This window comes from Phascolarctos cinereus, unplaced genomic scaffold, assembly GCF_003287225.1.
Source record: "Phascolarctos cinereus isolate Bilbo 61053 unplaced genomic scaffold, phaCin_HiC Scaffold_5;HRSCAF=322, whole genome shotgun sequence".
Lineage (NCBI taxonomy): Eukaryota > Metazoa > Chordata > Mammalia > Diprotodontia > Phascolarctidae > Phascolarctos > Phascolarctos cinereus.
Window position 1 is genome coordinate 12,430,019 of NW_027555958.1, and position 21,250 is coordinate 12,451,268.

General features: G+C 45.6%; 1 protein-coding gene across 3 annotated transcripts in view; it reads right to left on the reverse strand.

The window, feature by feature from the left end:
* Positions 1 to 21,250, reverse strand: part of PDE6D (phosphodiesterase 6D) — a 55,389-nt gene that overhangs the window by 34,025 nt on the left and 114 nt on the right. The window lies entirely within an intron of this gene.

The window sequence follows — 21,250 nt, forward strand, 5'->3', positions numbered from 1 at the left end:
GGGAACCACAATGCAGCCAAAGAGCTGAGGCTGTCACAAGTGAAGAGCTCCCTCTCATCAATTCCCCCAAAGGGCCCAGGAGAAAAGCCCAGAGGAGCAGGTCTCCCCAGGCACCACCCGAGGGAGTTAACAACAAGCATCCCTTCATGCTCAGGGAAAACAAAACAAAAAACCTTGACTGTGGGTGCTCCTGCACAAGCACTAGCCTCCCTCAGCTGCTGATAGTCAAGGCCTCTTTAACATTCTTTCTGAGAAGAGGAAGGGCTTTTGTTTCAAGGACTACTTTCCTCTGAAAAACTAGATTTAGTATCAGGAAGGTTTTTAGGGAAATGAATAAAGGCAAATTAAGCGCCTAACTATATGGCTTCTTGACCTGAATTTCTCTCGACATTTCTAGAAACTGCAACCTAATTTCTGATGCAAAAGCAGAGAGTGGAAGCTCTCTGAGGGCAGGGCCTATTTCATTTCTGCCTTGGGAGCCCTGGGCACAGAATTCAGTTAAATAATCCCTATGGAGCAACCGATTCTGCAGATTTAAGAGTTTCTGCTTACGAATACAGAAGAACATCAAGTTAAGGACTTCAATGACAAACACAAAGAATATTATCAGGCAATTTCTACTGCTTTGGGTTTCTCAGATCACGACTTAAGAAACATTACTCTGGTGGGGCAGCTAGGTGGCGCAGTGGATAGCGCACCGGCCCTGGAGTCAGGAGGACCTGAGTTCAAATGTGACCCTGGGCAAGTCACTTAACCCTGACTGCCTCACCAAAAAAAAAAAAAAGAAGAAGAAATATGACCGTAGTACAACACTTGGTTTTCATTAGACACTGACTGACTGAGGGCCAATGTATCAGTTGTCGTGCCAGGAACTGTGAGGGTCCCCGTCATCAAGAGAGGGCGAATGGCTGAGGGTTTGGGTGTAAATTGCACTGCTGACACCAGCTGCGTGCCCCCGGCCAGGGTTGACCTGTCTGAGGCTCAATTTTCTCATCTGTTAAATGAAGAATTGGGCTTTGATGGTGCCTAAAGTCTCTCCCATCTCTAACTCTGTGATTCTATAAGATGAAGGTGCAAAATAAATAGAACACTTAGAGATGTGGCATTGGAAAAAGCCTTTTGAACGTCAGGAGTAAGGAGGGACATGGGAAGGGGAGAATTTAACTGCTTGTTAATTTTTTAAAAATTAAATATACGAGAGAAAAGAAGGTCAGAAAGAAGCACCAGCAGGGCAGCTTTGAAAGCTCTGAGCTGAATTTGTTCTATGCTTCAGAAAAACAAGCTCTGCAGCTCCGTGTGCCACCCTCCTTTTGTTGTACTAGGCCCATTTATTTTTGGTGTTTGAGTTCATAATAAAAACCAAACAAACAAATGTTCCAGAGCACAGAGCGCTGCCTGCCGTTCCACTGAGGAACGCTGCCTAGCCTTCTACCAAGCACATCTCTTCCGTGACAAGGTGACAAAAACTTTCGTGCCATCTCTGACTCCTCCTAATTACTGCCTACATCAGTCTCCTTCACGTTCTACTGCAAGACGAAAAAAAATGCAGCGTTTGGAAACAGGAAAGACGCCTGACAGGAATGATTTCTTGACGGCCAAACATGATGACACTTTCTCCTTCCCCGGCCTCCTCGTCCCCCTTGTGGTAAGTATCTGGCCCCACTGAGCCCCTTCTCCTGCTGGGCACTCACTTCTCCTCTGACTGGCTGCATCTGGTCCAGTTTCTTTTGCTCTGTTTTCACCTGTATCACTAACTGTAGGTGCCCCCAAGGCCTGGGATCCCCTGGGGCCCTCCTCTCTTTTACTCTTCTTTATCCACCTCTCGTCTCTCTGGGGTTCCGTCAGCAAGGTCCCCTCTACACAGGCGACCCCCAGATCTGACTCTCCAGCCCTAGTGTCTCTCCGTTCATGGCTCAGACCCACGTCACCAGCTGCCGATTGGACATTTCACACTGGCCCAGAGACATCTCCAAATCAGCATGTTCCAAACAGAACTCTTCATCTCCCTCTTCCCCATCCAAACCTCCCTTTCTCCACTTTATCATCCTCCAGTTACTCAGGCTCATGCTCTCGACACCATCTCCAATTCTCCTCATGCCACGTGTCCAACCAGGTGCCACGTCTCATCATTTCCACCTTCCCATCTTTTGTATGTGTGCCCCTCTCTCCACCCACGCAACCCAGCACTAGACCAGGGCCTCATCACCTCTCACCTGGATCACCGCCCTGCCTTTGGTCTCCTGTCTCAATTCTCTCTCCACTCAAATCCATTCTTGGTTACCAAAGTAACTTTCCTCAAATACGGGCCTGACCATGTCACCCTCTCATCAATCAACTCCCATGGCTCCCTATTACCTCCAGGATCGAATTTAAAGCTGTCCCATCTTCTTACACTTTACTATCGTCCACGAACTCAATCCTTCAGGACACTGGCCTGTTTGCTATTCCCTGCACATGACACCCCATTCCTTTCAGAGGCCCCAGCCTCCTCCAACACCCCTCCCCCAGCAGCCTGATCCTTCACGTACACATATCTTGCACATACACAGACACCTCCATTAGGATTGACGCTCCTTGAAGACTTTCTATATCCCCCAGCACTGGTCATAGTTTCTGATACCCACTGATCATTTAAGAAAAGTTTGGTGACTGAAAATACTCCAAAACAAGAAAGAAACTAACATCTAAAGACAGAAACCCCTGTCTTGTGAAGATGACAAACGGAGTCCAAGAATAGGGAGAAGCTGGGAACTGATCAGACAAAGGTCCCCTCAACAAAGTTCATGGGTCACAAATCTTGAATTCATCTTTTCTCTCACTTTCTGTTCCCCTTTCTCTGCTTCATTCCTTTTTAACTGGGCCAGAAGACATAAGGCAGTGCCTTGCTTTGTTTTACAAAAAAGGTGAGTTTCTTCTGTTCAAAATTTTGTTTTCTCATAAACTGGCCCCAAACTAAAAGATGGGTTTGTTAGGTTAGTAGTTTCTAACTTCAATTGAAATAAAAATTTAAAATATTGAAAAACAAACTCTCAGTGAAATTCTTTTTGGGAGGCAATCAGGGTTAAGTTTAGACTTGCTCAAGGTCACACAGTTAGTAAGTGCGTAAGGCTGGATTTCAACTCAGGTCCTCCTGACTCCAGGGTCAGTGCTCTATCTACTGTGCCACCTAGCTGCCTCCACTCTCGGTGAATTTTGAACAATCTGAATAAACATTTAAATTTAGCAAACCAAGGCCTCCATAATAAATTCCCTGTTCCTACACTAACCAAATGACTTAATCTCTGTAAATATTCTGCCTCTCTTCCAGATTTCCCCTCCTTTCCACTTCTCTCTGAGGAAACCCCTTCCCCCACTTTGCTTTCTCTTTGATTCAAACTTTAAAGATAATTCCTCTCTCAACTCTGTTAGTTTGCTGTTTACAAAACCCAGGAAAGAGAAGCCCTGGATGGCCTGAAGAGAGCTGATGAGAGGCAGAGAATTAAACCACCTGGGCTGCCTGCCCATTTCTTCCCTCTGAGCCTGTTCTAAGCACTGCTCGGCCCGATCTTTTCAGAATCATAGAACATGAGAACTGAAAGTGCCTCAGAGGCCACCTAAGCCAAGCCCTCCCTGAAGCGGGAATCCCTTCTTCACCATTTCCCATAAACAGGTGTCTGGCCTCCAGAATCCCTCGCCTACTGAGGCAACCAATTCCACACTGTAGCAGCTATGACTATTAAGCCTCATTCCTTGTGCTGAGCTGAAACCTCTCTTCATGCCTTCCTCGCTTGACTGGATCTACTCTAGATTTATATGATCTAATCCCAACCAAAGACTAGGGTGTTGCACGCCCATGCTTTTATTCTCCTCTCATTGACTTTCTATATCATGCTCCCATTGCCGTTTCTAAACACCCTCCTCTGCCCCTCCCTTTTAGGCGATCTCTCCTCCTGCCCTGGGCTACTTCTCCTCCATTCTAGGCCTCCCACACCACCATGGTCCCTCATGCCCTCCTGTGCTCGTTTCTCATGAAGGGAGGGCTCTTTTCCTCACCAAAGCCAACATCTCTCCTTGTGCCCTTGATCTCTTGCCCTCACCTTCTCTCTTTATCCCTTCCCTCTCAAATTCTCAACCTCCCTTGGCCATGGCCTACACACATGCCCAGGTTTTCTCCCAATTTTAAAAAGCTCTCATTTGACCTCATCCCCTCAAGTTATTATTCCTTATCACTCCTCCCTTTCACAGCCAAATCCTTAGAAAAAGCTGTTTACACCAGATGTCTCCACTGTCTTCCCACGCACATCTCACTTCTCTGTAATCTGCCTTCCAGCCCCACCAATTCACTAAAACTGTTCTTCAGGGTTACCAAAGAACATAACTGTGAAATCCGACAGCTCCTTCTCGAGTCAAGAATACATCAAAGTTCAAGCATCAATTTCACTTCCTTTCATTGGGCCCATCACTTCACAAAGAGCTTGCTGGAGCCAAATTCCTTCATTCAGTGGTATTAGCTACCCTCCCATCCAGCTGCATCGCATCTGCACATTTTCTCAGCATGCCGTCCATGTTTTAATCCGAGTCCCTGGTAAAATCATTGAAGAGATTAGGGCCAAGGACGAAGCCCTACAGAATACCGATAGAGTTGACACTAATACACTGATTAACATTCTTCGGGCATACTCGATCAGTTTCCAGATTTGCTTATTATCCACCCTCCATCTCTCAGTCTCATCTGTAAGGACACCACCCAGTGTCAGAGACATGCCTTCCTATGATTCCAATATTCTGCAGCATTTCCTGATGTGACCGCTAGCATATTATTATTCTAGCAATAATAACAGACATTTACATGTAACACTGTTCTTTACCCAGATTATTTCAGTTGAGTCTCTCAGCGATGCTGTGGATTAAGTGCTGCAGTTCTCGTCATTCTTCTTCTTCTCATTTTATGTATGAGGAAGCTGAGGAACACATCTAACGAAGCCCCACAGAAGGCAGTATTTGCCCTTCTGGACTCCCAGTCCAGCTCTATCCACTAAACGACCTTGCCTCCCCACTGCTGTGACAAATTAGGGGCAAGGGTCATTCCAAAGTGTATATGATGCTCAGCTCCACCGAGTACTCACAAAGGCTGAATGACAGCAGGCCCCTGGGCATAAATAGGGCTGAGTGGCCCAAGCAACTGAACCATTTCTGTACTCTCTAACCCACTTAAATTCTGAAACCACCAAGTAAAAACAACCAAGGTTTTCAGAAACAGTTCTCCTAGACTCTTCTGTCCATGCTTTGAAAGAGGGACGCAAGAACAAAAGACAAACAGGCCAGAAAGCTGGCCTAAGACAGCAACCATTTTTCAGACTCGAATGTGACCGAAAACAACAAAAATGGGCTTTGTTTCCCGAGTTAAAGATTTAGAAAGAGATCCTTTCTGGAAGCCAATCGCCCTTGTCTAGTTTTCACTGCCTTCTGTGTCACTAAGAAAAGGACATTTAAGTGACGCCATCGCATCATAATGTAGTCTCCAGCTCATGGCCCACAGGGGCAGCTAGGTGGCTCAATGGCTAAATGCTGGGCCTGGAGTCAGAAAGACCCAAGGTCAAATCTGGTCTCAGACACTTGGCAGGTCGGGGGCAAACCTCTGTTTGCCTCAGTTTCCTCAACTGTAAAGTGGGGATAAGAACAGCATCTACCTGCCAGGGTTGTTGCAAGGATTAAAGGAGATAATACTTGTAAAATGCTCAGCACACAGTACCTGGCACCTGGCACACAGCACATAGTAGGTGCACTGAAAACATTAGCTCTTAATGTGCTCCTCTGGAAATGACGTCAGCTTGGCTCACACTTCTCTTTCAAGGACTCTGCTGTTTTGGGAACACCGACAGCAGCTTCCTCCCCAAACCGTAGCAACAGAGGGTCACAGATGTGGAGCCGGAAGGGCAGGTAATGTCTCGGGAGGACCAAGCATTCTTCCGTCTTGGCAAATCTGTTAGCACCAAGCCTTTCTCCCACACTAAGATCTCCGCTGGACTTCCCTCTGCTGTCTTCTCCCGTCTACTGGAAACAACTTGAGAAACTACAGATGGATGGATTGCTGGGAAACCAGAATTCAGTCCATTGTAAACTTAAGTCCTTATGACAAGTGAATGTAATCTGCTAGAGATGTCCTCACGAAACAATGCTCGGCCAGAGCAAAAGCACCATACTTGAAAAGAATACAATCAACATTTGATCCAGCCTGGGAAACACTTAAGGCAGGTAATTTGTCAAAGAGAAAAAGATCGATATGGAGCCATGAGGAACAATCTGCCACTCACTGACAAAAGCAACCAGAAACAAATTCTCCTTGAGCTGGTGGGTTTAACACTCCAGGGACACATTCAACTGGGCATCAGAGGCTGGGTCAAAACACACTGGAAAAGACACACCCAAAGAGGAGCCCTTAGAGACTGCAGGGGCTTGGCAATTGTATTTCCCCAAAAAAAGCTGGTACGTTGGCCTATCCCAGGGGCCAGACTGTAGGCTCCCCAGAGACTTGGCCGCTGATTCCTTCAGATTAGGAAGCAAATCATTTAATTTGATGACATATGGAGGTTCCCTTGAGCCACGTATGCCATCAATATTTGAGAGATTATTAAAGATTTATGATCTGGATATTACCTAGTTTAAAAAAGAAATACTGGGTTGTGGAAGATGATGAATCTGTAAAAAGTTTTCAATTAAAAAAACCCTTAAGCTAAAGACATCTAATTTTAATGAGGTACACAAGCTTTGGAATATGATCATCTCACATGGCCTGTATCTCTGCGGCCACCCCCATGGTTGCTGCTTAGAGCTGAGGCTTGTTCTGGGGCCTCTCAGTCTGGCAGTGCCTAATGCAGAGCAAAGAGCTTCATGGGGGCAATGGCTTTACTTCAGAAAAGCCCATCACTTCCTAAATGGAAACAGACCTAGGGCTTTAAAACAAGGTGAACAGCAACAACGTCAGCTTACATCCATGAGGACTCTTTTTTCAGGCTGGCCTAGCAGATAAAGAGCGAGCCTGAACGTTAAGACTCGGGTTCGGGTGCTGCCTCTTTGTCATACGCTGGCTGGGTGACTGAGGCATCGTTTGCAGAGAAGGTGCCCACCCACACTGGGAGGGAGGGCTTACTCACAAGGAGCTCCCCATCCCAATGAAGGTCTCTTCCCCACTGATTGCTCCATTTAATCATCATGAGAGCCCTGTAGGAGACAGGGAAGGTATCCTCACCCCCACGTTAGTGGTGAGAAGGCCGCGATCTGTCTTCGAAGGATATTTACTCTCCTTGCCTCTCTGCATCCAGTCATGTGCCTGCTCACTCTCTACAACATCTCTCAAGCCACTTCACAAGTTCAGGCCATCAGCATCTCTCCTCCAGACTAACGCCTTTCCCCAGGCTCCCTGCCTCTAGCCTCAGCCTCTCCATTGCCTGCTTCCCACAAGTGCCAAATAATCTTCCTAATGCACAGATCTTATTACTTCCCTATTCAAACCCTCCCACGGTTCCCTACTACTTAGTGGCTAGAAACCTCTCAGGCTGGCACTGAAGACCCCCTCCCCCCCCAATCTGGCCTCCACCTCCCTTTCCAGCCCATTCAGACACAGGGCTCTCCAGAGCCCTCCATCCAGCCCATTCTCATGCTCTCAGCTATGACCCTCTTAGCTCCCCCACATACTACAAGGTGTCAAGGTCAAGGACTGAATCACCTTTCTATCTTTGTCCCCCTAGTATTCAGCACAATTCTTCATGATCTTTAGGTGTCTAATAAATGTCCAAAGAACAGGCCATGTTACCCACACTCTGTCTCTTGCTTCAATGTTTGGACAGAACAGAACCAGGCTCCTCCTAGTCCACTGAATCCTCGACCCAAGACTTTCTGCAGCCCAACAGCTCGTTGCCCCCCCCCCCCGAACCTGGGAGGGGCCCCCAACCCGCCCTTTGTCAGCCTCCTTGTCCACTAGCCCCTGCCTCCAGGCCCAGTTGCCTTCTTTGCTGCCAACCCCCTGCCTGGAGTCATGGGCTCCTCCTCTCAAATCTACTAAAACCTCTCTCCCAGACAAAGACCTCCATCACAGCCTGGCCAGCCTCCCTGTAGACCTCTTTCTCCTCCTTCCCCCAACCCTGCCCAGAGGGTTGTACTTTGTGGGGATCTGGTGAAATAAAAGCACAAAGGGATTTCGGTCCCTTCTGTGGCACCAGAACTTGTGTCCTTCTCCGGGCTTGGACAAACCTGCCCCAGATGAGTGGGGTCATTACCGGGATGCTATGGAGGCTGCCCTGATCCCAAAGAGAGACCTGACCTAGGCCCTACTGAAGCTGTGAGCACTAAGCTCTAGCTGCACCCACATTTCTGCGATTTCCCAGAAAGCCACTTCCAAGGGGAGAGGGGAAAGCTGCTGAAGATCTGGGTGACCAGCTGACCACCAGATGCCACAAACAACGAGGCTGCAAGGTTGGGCCGGGCCAGGTCTCATCAGGACATTCAGAATGAAGTATCGTTGGTCCCTGGGCCTTTCCAGCCTAGCCTGGGACCCTTCTCAAGCTCTGGCCCCAGTACCAGCCCTGAAATGAAGTACAGGAATAATCTTTCTTGCAACAACAAAAGCACGAACGCTTTGAGCTCATCTCTCCAGCTGCAAGTATTCTCTCCCCACCCAAAGATTCCCAGAGCCCTCTGTCCCACTTTATCTTCTGAACCCATCGCCTTTGCTGGTATTAGGCTCATCTGTGTCCGCGTCACCTTCCTCTCACCCCCAGCAAAACAGAAGTTTGTTGAGGGCATGAAATGTCGCTGGAGCTCCTGCACCCAGCCCACTAGCTTATGCGGGTTTTTTACTCAACCTGTGATTTCCCTGGTAGAGGAAGTCAGGAAACTCCCTGTGCCAATGGCAATGGGCTGCTTCCCTGCAGCTTATAATCAGCGAGGAGCTAAGGGGCCTGCTTAGCCCAGATGTCTGAGGAGAGCTTCTCAGGCACTCCTTCCTGACTCTGACGCCGACTCTGCCCACCTGGCCTCTCACCTTGCACACAGTGTACACTTAAGAAATGTCGGCTGACTTTACGGGCGTTTGAACTTGCTGAAGTGCAGTGCCTTTCTAAAGTCCAAAGCAGGTGGGGCAGAGCCAACCTGAAAACCCCTTTCCTTTCTCAGACCCACACTACCTCCAGGCAAGGCCTCGAGGGCCATTCTAAGCCTCGCTTCACCCTTCAATTTCCATCACTTGGCAGCAACCGATCCAAGAAGCCAGTGGGCCATGGAGGCCTCTCCTCCAGGGGCCTTTGCAGCCATTTCATGGGCTGCTCAGTCCCATCACTGCATGATAATATACCTGCATTACTGACTCTCTACCCAACTTCTCCATATATTATAGTAATCGCTTAGAAATAAACCCAAACCTTTGGGTCCCAGGTTATGTTCTTTGCTTTCATTATATCAAATTATAGAATGCTCAAGACATGGGTTCTCTCCCTCAACACATATAATTTTTAAATATCCTTTTTCTCCTAACAAAAGAAATCACACTTCATAAGTAGAATTCTTTCTGCAACTTTTCCTTTTAACTTCATTTCTAATGCCCGATCCTAGATTGGGTATTTTGCATTTCTTCTCTTCTTATTTCACACATGCTGCTCACACCAAGATTTCTAAACCAAAGGGAAGCAGGTAATCTCCTTATATCTCATATGCACATAAGGAAAGAGCAGGTAAGGACAGGTTTCCTGGACCATCTGGCTAGCAAGAACAACAGGGCCTGGGCTGGAGAGATGTTGAAATAATCCTCTTCAATACATTTGTGTTAGTCAATAACTATGCTTTTTACTGGTCCAGAGACTCTTAACTTTTCTGCCACTGGATTAGTCAAACTCAGAGATAGCTCCAACATCACAGGCAAAGCCTTCTGTATAACAGCAAAACAGCAAAAGCCGCCGAAGTGAGAAAAAAAGAAAACACTATCAAAGATCACTCCAAGCTTTTCCTGGGCCTCAGGTGGAACTGTAGGAAGACTCAAGGAATACATGTATGCTTGAGGCAAAAATGAACCTCCACCAAGGTCAATTCACCCTCTCACCATTTCAAACTATATTTTCTTATTCACTGAGTAAATTTCAGGGCTGGCTATCGGACTGAACAAAATCACACAAGAATAAATGGGACAATGTCTTTGAAAAGGAAGGACCCAGACCTCTTCGTCTTTCCCCTAGGGACAAAGAACCACCGCACAACCAAGACTTCGACGGAGTCAACCCAGGCCTACAGAATGCTTCTTTTCTCTTAAGGCAACAGGGAGTCACGGAATGTTTCTGAGCAGGAGAAACAACACAGTCTGATTTGGCAGTTGTGTAAAGGGAGGGTGGAATGAAAAAGAAATGGGGACCACTAATCCCTACAGAGGACTCCTGTAGGCTGCCGATGGCCTTAGTTTTCAAATGCAATGTTACTAGGTTTTGTTGTATTTCTATTTCCTTGGTGAACCCTTTCCCAGTTATATTTAACCTGATTTGGGAGGCACTCAGGGTGGGGATACAGGTCATGGCGGGCCAGACTGGAGTTCAACACCTTTTCTATGGAAAATGAGCACCAAACTGCAAAGACGCGGAAGAGCACTGAGGATATCTATAACCCACTTTTTCACATCAGTAATGGCGGCAGCATATTTGGACCATGACTTCTAGGCTTCCATGCATTAGCTGGAGGAGGAAATCAAACACCAAAGAAACAAGGGCAACAAGTACAGCCTGACTAGATCAGATACATGCAGACCAGGCAGGCCCAGGTCCCACATGACTCCTCTCCTACACAATGAAGGACCATGGCGTGAACCCACACACGGTGTGAAGGGCGGGGAGAGGTTGGAGGCCTCCAGCAAACGGGTTTTCAGGACACCTGGAAGACCTGACTCTGCCACAAACATCCTTGCCTTATTCCCCAACATCCTTTTCTGAGTCAGGGATCCATCCACCCCTCAGGGCAGTGCTAACCTCCGCACCACCCAGGCACCCACGGCAGCAGCTACTACAGGCACCATGGGGAAAACCTGCCCCTCCCAGATCACCTCATGGCTATGGCAAACACCCTTCAGAGAAAGTTTGAATATTACACTGGACAACACAATTTGATGGATACCCAGGTATCAATTCTCAAGGTATCCGAAAGAGGGAAGACTACTAAAAAGCTTGGGGAAAAAACCATGGATCATACTACCAAAAAGAGGTCAGTCAGTTAATAAACATTTATTAAATGTGTGCCACGCACTGTGCTATACACTGGGGAGACATGTCAAAAATTCAAAAGGCAGTCTCTGCCCTCAAGAAGCTTACATTCTAACAAGAGAGACAACCAGCAAACAAATATTTACAAACAAACTATGTACGGATAAACAGGAGATAATTAAAAAAGGGAAGGCACAGGAATTAAGAGGGGTTAGGTCCAGGGGAAAGAGGTGATCAAGAAAATATCAATAATTACTGACCCATAAAGAGTGTGGACGAGAGGGCTGAACGGTCCAGAAAAGTCAAGGAGGACAAGGCCTGAGCAAAGACCATCAGACTTGGCTATAAAGGAAGAGATTCTTTGAAAGCAAAGCACTGAGAAGTTGTGACCACCACAGAAGACTGGAATGATGCTCACACTCCTGGATCTGGCCAGGGTGCAGCTGCTTGAGGTTTTGGCTTGACTCTGCTTATTTGGAACAAGGAGGTGTTGGGGAAGGGGGAGTCTACAAAAAAAAAAAAAGAAAGCATTCTTTTAAAAAGACTTCACTGGCAGTCTTTGTGAAAGTGCTTTCTGTAGTGTGGGCCTGCTAGAAACCGAACGACAAGGGAATGAAAAGTGTTCAGTAAAGGTAAAGAGGGTAGCAGTAAATGGGAGGAGAAAGTTATGGAGATACCTGAACATACAGAGGAAAAGAAGCCAGTAGCTGGGGAAACTCAAAGAATTTTGTTAGAAGATCCAGTCTTGTCTTTTAGCGCCATTCTTAAAAATCATTAATTATATTTCTTCCTGAAAGTCCTGAAGCAGAGGGCTAGGGGGCACCACAGTGCACAAAGCACTGGGCATGAAGAAAGACCTGAGTTCAAATCCAGCCTCGAGCAAGTCACAACCTCTGTGAGCCTTACTTTCTTCAACTGCAAAATGGGGTTCATAAGAGCACCTACTTCACAGAGCTGTTGCGAGGATCAAATGAGATACTAATTGTAAAGTGCTTAGCCGGGCATTGTAAGCGCTATTATTATTTTTTTTCATGAAAGAAACACATTTAAGAGGCAGTCACCAAGTATATTAACGTAGAAACTTCAGGTGTTTGTACAATGAAATGATAACTAAGGAATGGGATAGCTCCTTCATGGGAACCAGCAAAGTCCGGAAGTATAAGAGCAGGCTTCCCACAGCAAAGAAGCAAAAGGCTGAGCTGTCACCTTAGGGTGATTAAATCAAATTTGGCTTGATAATTACATAAAATGTAAAAGGTTCTGCACAAACAAAACAAAGGCAGCTACTGATAGAAAAAAAGCATGTAAATGAGCAAAAAAATCTCGGTGGCGAATTTCCCTGACAAGGGTCTTATTTCTAAGATCTATAGGGAACTGCTTTAAATTTCTAAGAATTAGAGCTATTCTCCAATTGATAAATGCTCAAAGGATATGAACAGACAGTATTAAGAGGAAGAAATCCAAGCTAGTTATAGACGTATTAAAAAATGCTCTAAATAACTAATAATTAGAGAAATAAAAATTAAAACAGCTCTCAGTTTCTACCTCACACTAGTCAGATTGATGAAGCTAGCCAAAAAAAAAAAGGAAAATTATAAATGTTGGAAAAGCTATGGGAAAACAGGCACATTAATGGAGCTGTGAACTGCCTCTGCCATTCTGGAAAGCAATTTGGAACTATGGCCCAAAAGCCAGTAAACAATTACATATATCCCCTGACTCAGCAATACTGTTACTAGGTCTATACTCCAAAGAGACCAAAAAAGAAAAAAGGGTCCTGTATGTACAAAACTATTTACAGCATCATTTTTTTTTTGTGGTGGCAAAGGATTGGGAACTGAGGGGGTGCCCTCAGTTTGAAGAATGGCTGAACATGCTGTAGTCCAAGAATGTGATGGAATACTAATAATATAGAGCTAGCATTTATATTTGGTTGTAAGGCTGGAAAAATGCTTTACAAATATTATCTCATTTGATCCTCACAACCACCTTGGGAGGCAACTGCTATTATTATCATCATTTTACAGATGAGGAAACTGAGGCAAACAGGGTCACACAGCTTGTAAGTGTCAAAGGCAAAATTTGAACTCTGGCCTTTTTGATTCTGGGCCTATCCACTGCACCACCCAGCTACTTACTGTGCAGTACAGAATGACAAAGGGGTGGTTTTAGAGAAACCAAACATGACGTGTTGGAATTGACATAGAATGAAATGATCAGAACCAGGAGAAAAAGTTATACAAGAACAAGAACATATTGTAAAGACAGAGAACTGTGAAAGACTTAGGACTGCTGAGCAATGAAGTGGCCAAGCAGGACTCCATAGAGCTCATGAAGAAACAAACTGCCCACCTCCTGACAAAGAGGGAGTAGAGTCAGGGTGCAGAGAGAGACATGTTCTTTTGGGAATGACCACTAGGGGAATTTGCTTTGCTTGGTTATATATGTGTGTAACAGGGAGCTTGTTTTTCTTACTGTCTCAATAAGGGGAAAGGGGAGGTGGGAGGTAGACAAAGTGGACTTTCATCCAGGAAAAAAATGTAATTAATTAATTTAAAACCAGGAAATAAGAATTATATGCAAAAATGGTTTTCAGGATAACCACAATTCAAGTTTAACCTAAACTCAAGAAGTAAGGAAAGAGAAATTTAGCTGTATTTATTTTTCAAATGTCTGGTGTGTTTTAAAGTATGATAAATTATTATGAATCACTGTAAGACTACCAATAAAAACATGCACCGCATTACACAAAATAAGATCATCAGAAGAAAAGTCAGAATGGGTTCATTCTAACTCCATGGTATTAATCTTCAGTTATTTTACACTGCTATTTCTCCACCCCCCCCCCATTTTCGTTATATATTGTGTTTCCAGAGGACGGAGACTAGTATTTTAAAGGTCAAGAAAGTATATCATATGACAAATGGTTTTCTAAAACTTAAGAATGTTTAGCCTGGAAAAGGAAGGAAAAAAGAGTTCTGGGGTAGAGAAGGAAACAAAATGATGACTGTTCTCAAATATTTGAAGAACAGTCACAGAGAAGAATTGACCAGCTTGAGTGTGCGTGCTAGCAGAGAACAAACCCAGGCCTACATGTCTGAGTTCAGAGAATCACAGATTTAAAGCTGTACAGGCCCTCAGAAGCCACTGAGGCCAAACCACTCATTTTAGGGAACAGGACATGGAAGCTCAGAGCTGGGACAGGACTTGCCCAGGGGCCCAAAAGCTAACAAGTGTCTGAGGCAGGTTCTGAACATAGGTTTTCCTCAGCCCAAGTCCAGAACTCTATTCACTCCACCCCGCATATCACTAAGGGACTGAGGCAGATTTCAGCTGCAAGTAAGAGCTTCTAACAATTAGAACACTCTGAAAATGGAAGGGGGGCAGCCTTAGAAAATAGGAGATTTTCTCTCTGGGATGTTTAAGTAGAGTCTGGATGCCAGAACACTTGTCAGGAACGTCAAAGGGATTTGTGTTGCAGTGAACTCTGGCCTGGATGTCCTCTGAAGGTCCTTCCACCTTTGGGATTTCTATTTCCAACTGTGGGACCCAAAATCAATCTGCTGCACTATGCGCTAAGTTGGTCAGAAGGCTGGGTGTTAGGCCTGCCAAAAGCAGAATCAAGCCCCATTTATTAATTCAACAAAGTTACTTTTTTGAATGTTAATTGTGTAGCAAGGGGAAAAAAGATAAGACGAGGTTCTTGTCTTCATACACATACATGTATACACACAAATATCCACATCTCACCTTAATTTAGAATGTCATAAGTGCTACGAAAGTGCTATAGGAATTCAGAGGTGGGGGGCAGTGGAATTCAGGCAGTTTTCATGGGCAACGTGTCCTTTGGGTTGAACCCTAAAAGACGGCATAATTCTGACTAGAGGAGGTGGCAGTGAGGGCACCCCAGGAAAAGGAGTCAGGAGCACAGGCACCAAGAACAGTCCCAAGCGAGGAACAAGAAGTGGGGGAGAGGACCTAGAAAGCCAAGTTCAGATCAGTCTGCAGACAGCCCTGACTGCAACACTAAGTAGTCTGAGCTGTAATCAACTGGCAGTAGGGAGCCCCAGAGGGCTTCTGAGTGAGAGTGTGCTTGAGTACCACAGCTGTTTCAGGAGAGCAGCCTGACTGCAGGGCTTACTGAATTCAGGCAGTTATTACACACCCAAGGTGAGAGGTAATGAGATCTAGAGCAGAAACCGAATAGGAAGGAGGATAATAACAGCTCAAATTTATATGGCTCTTTAAGGTTTACTAAGAGCTTTACAAATGCTATCTCCTTTGATCCAGGTGAAGTAGGCTCCATTATCATCATCACCATTTTACAGATAAGGAAAGTGAGTCTGACAAGGGTTAAGTGACTTACCAAGAGTCACTTAGCTAGCATGGCAGGTTTGGAACTCAGGTCTTCCCGACTCCAGGTCCAACCCTCTAGCCTCAGTGCCTACTTGCCTAAGAAGGAGAATGTTCAAGTTCGAGCCAACAGGACTGGGTAGCAGTTGAGGAGAAATGAGGCTCGAGGACGTGAAAGGAGCAGAAGCTCAGAAGCTTCAAGTCTGGGCAAATGGGAAGAAGCTAAGTGGGGGAACAAAAGAACAAATGCTGACTTTGGCACAATGACTTCACTGGAAAGTGGAGATCCCTGACTTGGGCATTCTAAATTCCCAGTCCTGGACGCAGGTGTCTAGGACCGATGCCGCCGTTTGCCCTTCTCAGTGAATCGCCAATCTCTGAGCACTGCTCCAGACTCTGTGACTGCATGGAGGCAGAGCTCGACTGGAGACAGGAACGAGGGGACCCGTAAGAGGGAGAGCCGCAATTTGGGATGAGGGGAAGTGAGGTGTCACAGTACGCTCCGCAGCTCCGGCGAGCTTCTCATCAAGCCAGGTAACTACAACAGAGCAACAACATCGGTAAGTGGCAAGTGGGCAGTAAAGACAATGAAGAACAGGGGAATTCAGTGAAAGGAATGACACCATGTGGACTGGCTGCAGAGAAGCCACGGGACTTCGGCTGGAGACTCTAGAAGCAGCAGGGAAAAATCTTCAAGGCTTCAAATGACGTGATTTTTACCAAGTTACTGCACCCTGCCTCTTTTCTTTCCTCTGTCATTTACAAAAGGCAAACAACGCAGAATTCATGTCATCCTGCCATCCTGCACAGGGGCCACAGGACCTTCTGTCTCATTTCCATTTGAGTGCCTGTGCTGCTGAAGCGGCTCCTCCCAGCCTCTAGACCTTAACCTTGACCTAGCCCAAGAAAGCTTCACCTCACAGAATCACAATCCCTGGGTGCCAGAAGCACCTTCACACACCACCTACTCCAGACCATCCCTGGGCTGCCATCCCCAATGGGCCAATGGAAGTCTGAGCCTTTGCTTCCTCAGCGAGCCCTTCTCTTTCCCTGGCACTCCCTGGCACTATTCCTTATGAAGCATACGCAGCTATCTTTTGATAAACTCAAGAAACCTGCCTAAACGCTGAGTCCGTATTTCCCGAACTTCCCTCCACACCTAAGCAGATAGGTATAGTCTAAAACTAAAGGGACTGAAGACATTCAAAGCTGTAACTTAGGAAGGAATGGAAAGGTTTGGGGGTTTTTTTGTTATCTTTTTCTTGGCCAAGAGAATCCAGACATTAAGTTGAAAAGCATTTATTTAGTATTTGGGAGTATCATTAAACAACAAGCAAACAGGTGGCGAAGTGGATAGTGTCAGGTGTGGAGTCAGGAAGACTCATTTCCTGAGTTCAAATCCAGCCTCAGACCCTCACTTATCTATGTGACCCTAGGCAAGTCACTTAACCCTGTTTGCCCCAGTTTCCTCATCTGTAAAATGAGCTAGAGAAGGAAATGGCAAACCATTGTAGTATCTTTGCCAAGAAAACCTCAAATACGGTCATGAAGAGTTGGACACAACTGAAAACGACCGAACAACAAATTAACAATACATATTTATTGAATGCCTAATAAAAAAAAAAAGGACATCATGAGTGGAAGGTCGTCTGGTCAAAGATACCATGCTTAGAAAATCTTGCCAAGTAATTTAATTAAATTGACTAATTTATATTTTGATTATTAAAAATGCTTAAAAAATGTATCAACCATCTATTATACACAAGGTCCTGTGGCGGAAAGCATTTATGCTTTAAGTAGTTTAGAATCTCCTGAGGAGGGGGTGCAACACATACAGGAATAAGTAACTATGAAATAAACACACAGTAATTTTAGGTGTGAGAGGGTACTACCAACTGGGGAAAGCCCAAGAAGGGCCACATGGAGGAAGCGGACTTCATAGGAAGCTCTGGATTTTAAGTGGCAGAGGTGAGAAGGGTTTGCACTCCTGGCACCTCAATGGAGGCAGAAAGTACAATGTCCTTACCAAGGAATAGCTAGTAGGCCACCATGACTGGAACCCTTGAGTGTGTAAAGGAGAGTAATGAAAAACAGGACTGACAAGGTAGCTGGGATTCATATTGTGGAGTGCTTTAATGCCAGGCTAAGGGTTTTGAATTTTATCCTAGAGGCAACAGGGAATGAACGAAGATTTCTGAATAAAAGAATGACCAGATTAGGTCTATGGTTTCAGACTATCAATTTGGCAGCTCTGTGGAGGATGGACTTTAGAGGGGACACGGGAAGCAGGATGACCCATCAGAAGGCCAACAGTACAAGTGAAAGCTGATGAGATCTAAGATAGGAGCTGCACAAAGGAAGCCTGATGGGACAGATGTTGCGAAAGGAGAGTCTACATGACTGGACGACTAACTGAATATAGAAGGTTAGAGAGAAAAGAATCAAGAATGACTCCTGACTCCAACTGTCTAAACCCTTTGACCCCAAGACTCTCTTATTGGGCTTAACCCCCTAGGAATCCACTGATACACACCAAAATGTTGACAGCAGCACTTTTTGTGACAGCAAAGGCTTGGAAACAAGGGAGATGCCCATTGACTGAGGAATGACTAAACCAATTGTGGCACGTGAATGTAAAGGAATACTCCTGTGCTGTAAGAAATGATATATGTGATAAATACAGAGAAGCATGGTCAGAGCTGCACGAACTGAGCCAGAATGAGGTAAGCAGAGCCAAGAAAACAATATACACAGTAACGACAATGTTAACAGAAAGAACCACAGGCATACACAAAAGCAAAGGTGAATGTAGCAAAATCATAAAGACCAAGTATGACTTGAATGAAGAGATTCAAGAGAAGATTCCAAACCCATCGCTTTGTGAAGGTGGGAAGGCCATACACATTATACATGGTACAAGCTTTTGCACCTTCTTTTTGACGTATTGGTTGGTTGTGCTGATTTTCCCCTTTTTTTGTCTATTAAAAATACTATTTGGTATATGAGATGGCTTTCTGGAAGGTGGAGAGAAAGGGATAGTAGGGAAAATTCTGATGATACATAAAAACAAAGTACATCAGTATAAATATATTTATTTTTTAAAAAAGAATGACTACAAGACTGTAAACCTAGGTGACTAGAAGGATATTGGTACACTCAACAGGATCAGGAAGGTCTGGAGGAAGAACAAACGAGTTCGAGAATAGGTTCCATTTTGGACATTCTAACAAGCAAGCACTGAGCAATGCAGGGTTGAAGTTCAGGAAAGAGATTAGAACTAGATATCTAGATTAGGGAGCCATCAGCAAAGAGATGATAATTGAACCCATGGCAGCTGATAATATCACAAGTGGGAGAAAAGAGAACAGGGCCCAGGTCAAAGCCCAGGGGGCCTCACATACAGGAGCAGGAGAAAGATGATGATCCTGCAGAGGAAATCTGAGAAGGAAGGATAAAAGAGGTAGGAGGAGATCCAAGAGAGAGAAGAAGCAGCGAAGCCAAGGGGAGGGAGGTTGTACAAGCGTGGGGAAATTCTACATTACCATTACTCTCAGCCTAACAGGATGTCATGTTAAATCTCTAAGAAAAGCATACAAAAGGATCTTGAGGCAGTTCTCTTCAAGCTACCAAAACTTAGACCAATCTTATTTTCACCTAAAAGCAACTTCCTAGTTTTTCATCTTCGGCCCTCACATACCAGGCGTTACTAACCAAAGGAATACAACTGGAGGGGATCTGATCAATTGCTCCTGTGATTTTTTCCCTATATTAACTTTCCTTGAATTTGTTCAGCACAGGCTCCAGTCTCCTGGCAAGGTTGTGTCCCAGCACATACATGTCATTCCCGGATTGATGAATTCACTTTCTTACTTAGAAGACTGTCACAGGTTCTGAAGCCTTACCAACCCCTCCATTTGTATCTTAGCTACTTATTCTTCAATCTTCTCAAGAACAATGCTTGACAGAGGAAAAGGTGGTGCCCACTTCCTGCTGTGCTCATACACCATCAACAGATACTTTCTGATTTCTAGCAACAGATTAATTTGAACAAGACAAAAGTTAAACTGCTCACTACATTACGGAAGGCACCGCCAATAAGTGGTTACCTCTTTCCTGAAAGCTGCATACATGTTAAATGACCAAGCCCAGTATTACTGGGGGAAAATGGGAAGAAACAATCCATAGTCCTGGGAGTGGAAAAAATAAAAGCATGCCACTGTCCACCAGTAAAACTCTATCCCTTTATAGGAGCATGGTGATTATTTTTTGGAATCCAATTCAGAGAAAAGTACAGTAACAGTACGTTAAACTATGTAAGAAGTGGTAAAGCTAAGTTACCAGCCCTGACTATACAAGGCTGAAAGTTTTTCATAAGAGGGAAGTAAACTGATGGGGCATTTTCACAAAAAGAAGCAAAAACAAAGTACATCTGTCCTCCTTATATTTCCGGTCTCACCCACAAAGCTTCTTGCGCCTTTTTGGTATTCTGCATTCTATAAACTGCTACTGACAAAATGACATAGACAGAGGAAAAAATAAGCTTTCTGAAACTATAAAAGACTGCTGAGAAAGCATTCCCTACATCCCCAAAACTCTGGAGAGGAAGGTGTAGCCAGTACCTTGTGGTTAGCCCTACGGTAATGACTATGTTTAACTGCTAGAGCCACTTTCAGAAATAGTCTTTTTTATCTTTATTGATTTATTTGTTTTGGGCAAGTAGGCCCTGAAAGAAAACTTTAAGATAGCAGAGTTAGCAAGAACAAGGTAGAAGAAATGAATAAAGACGAAGTAAAAGTAAGTATGAAAAGATTACATTCTTTTTCGATTTGCATTAGAGTCTTTATAAATTAACACTGCATTGGAAACAAAATAATGTGTGTAACAAAGCTTCTTTGTACTACAAAACTGGGAAAAGATTACAAAAGCAAAGCACAATAAAATTACAAGAGAAACACTTCCTATGTTTTACCTCTCCCTCAAGGAGATGCCAGGCGGTGCATCAAGCCCAAAAGAAGGCAAGAAATAAACAAGGGGCACTGTCCAACACCACCAGGTCCAACCTCGCGACCAGAGGGTCTACAAGCGCCACATGAGCCTTACTGTGGTGACTGGAAGGGAAAGCAAACAACTTTGGGACTAGACCATCCGAGGAGCAGCACAGCCACAATCAGCCTGGCTTATTCAACCTTTCAGTCTCTTCCCCTCCAGCACCGGATTAATGAGAGCTGGTAAAGGCGAGACGAAGGCGGACCCTCACTGAATGCCAACGTGAAAGGCGGCCCCAGCACAGGGTGGGGGCTAAAGGTCGCCCCCCGCGGGGCGCCATCCCTGGCGCACCCAGCTCCTTGGAGCCGGCCCCTCCCTCCTCTCCGTGACACTCGCTAGTCCCGCAGGGACCCCTCCCCCTCTCCCGATGGTCCTGGGGTCCCTCTCTCGCCCCCCTCTCCCAGAACCCCGACTTTCTAGGTGAGCCCCCGCTTCCTCCCCCATGCTCCCAGGCAAAGGCAGCCCGGCCCACCGAGGAGCCCCAGCTCCCTCTGCCCCCTCGCAGCCCACGGGTCCCTGGCCCCCCCTGTCCTCGGTCAGGGGTCCCCTCTCGCGGGGTCCCCGCCCCTCATCCCCCAGCTCGTCCCCCCAGCTCGAGGCCCCCGGCCGCCCCCTGCCCGGGGTCCCCCCAGCCCCAGACC